Genomic DNA, 1921 nt, shown 5'->3' with positions numbered 1-1921 from the left:
AATTTTTCTGGTTAAATTTCATCCAGGAGAGTAGCAAGCAGAGTTGCTTCACCACTAATCACAATCCTACCCATTTAATCTGAGAACAAAAAGGACATGAATCGAATAGAAGATAATGGGTACCAAGGATCAATTTGAAAATAGTCCTTGAATTAAAGCAGTGTTACTCATTATATCATCAAACATGGGAATGTCTTCTAGATTTTAAGATTTTGAATTCTGAGATTAGATTCAAAAGCTTCAGATCACTATTAACTTTATTTTAAATGCAGAGTTTTGGGTGGTCTTATTCAGCTTACAGGATTATTTTCTGTACAAGAAACCAAAAGAACTGTGGATGCTGGAAATCAGAAACAAAAATGGATATTGCTGGAAAAGCTCAGCAGGTCTGGCAGCATCTGTGGAGAGGAATCAGAGTTAACATTTCAGTTCCAGAGAACCTTCTCCAGAACTGGTGGTGGCTAGGAAAAGGTCAATATTTATATAGACCACCTTCATCCCACCCTATCTTCTGTATAAATATCAACCATTTCCTACCTACGATCAGTTCTGAAGAAGGGTCACTGGACCCGAAATGTTGACTCTGATTTCTATCCACAGATGCTGCCAGACCTGCGGAGGTTTTCCAGCAACTTCTGTTTTTATTTTCTATACAGTTGACTAAGTGTCTGTGTAGCACTACAATTATTCATGTTAAGTGTAGTATCATTTCCATTGAAGAAGTCACAATTATCACTACTTACTAATACATTGTGAGAAATAATTTGTTATTTGTCAAAATACAATATGGTTAGCATATTCAGGTCACTTTTTCAATTATTTGCTATTTTACAAAGGAACAGTTTTGATTTCTTTGGCAAATGGTCTCAGCCTTTAGATTTAAATTTCACAATGCATTTTTCTTTCTTATAAGTCCAACTTCTTTTGTTGTCTGTTTTTTGGCCTACACCTGAGCTTGGGTTCAAACCAGACTGGTCGAGGAGAAGGCGAAGGCAAGCTTAGGTTTCTGTAGAAGTCTGCTTCTTGCATGTTAGGACTGTATACTACTATACTATAAGAGGCTCTACCTAGAGGTGCTTTTTTTTCTTTAATCTATCTACTTTCTAACTAACTCCACCCATACTGTGCTATTTATATCCTGTGGGAAGTAACTCCAGCACATACATGTAAGGTTCTATACACAGCATTATCATTGTGCAGTTTTCAGTTTGATTGCTGTCACCTATGAAATATAGTTATTTGTATTTAGGTACAGTGATTAATGCAATGGCAAAACTGTCACACTAGTGAAAAGCATTGTTATTTAATAGCTAGCTGTGTCTCAGCAGTTGTACTGTCACCTCTTACATTGGTCCCAAACCCATTGCAGAAGCTTGAGCACAAAACTTAGGTCAATACTCTAGTACCTGAAGGTATACAGCAATTTCAGAAGTAGCATCTTTCAGAGGAGCCAATAATTTGAGGCCTCATCAGCCTTTACAGGTAATGTAAAATAATTCAAGGACACTATTTTGAAAAAGTGAAGGGATTGACAATATTTATCCCTGAACCAGCATCTTTACAACAGATAATCAAGTTATTGCTGTTTGTAGGATTTCACTTTGTACAAATTACCTGTGGAATTGCTACACTTCAAAAGCGTTTCAAGATAGCAAGAACTGCAGATGCTGGAGTCAGAGATAACACAATGTGGAGCTGGAGGAACACAGCAGGCCAGTAAGCACCAGAGGAGCAGGAAATTTAATGTTCCAGGTCGGGATCCTTTTTCAGAAATGGGGAGGGGGATGGGAGCTGTGAAATAAATAGGGAGAGGAGGGGTGGGGCTGGGGAAGGTAGGTGGGATGGTGATCGGTGAGTGCAGGGAGGGAGTGGTGGGGATTGGTCAGTGGGATGGGTGGGGCGGATAGGTGAGGGAGAAGAT

This window comes from Rhincodon typus, chromosome 24 (assembly GCF_021869965.1).
Source record: "Rhincodon typus isolate 14 chromosome 24, sRhiTyp1.1, whole genome shotgun sequence".
Taxonomy (NCBI): domain Eukaryota; kingdom Metazoa; phylum Chordata; class Chondrichthyes; order Orectolobiformes; family Rhincodontidae; genus Rhincodon; species Rhincodon typus.
The sequence above is the reverse complement of the archived record's forward strand: the minus strand, read 5'-3'. Positions refer to the sequence as shown.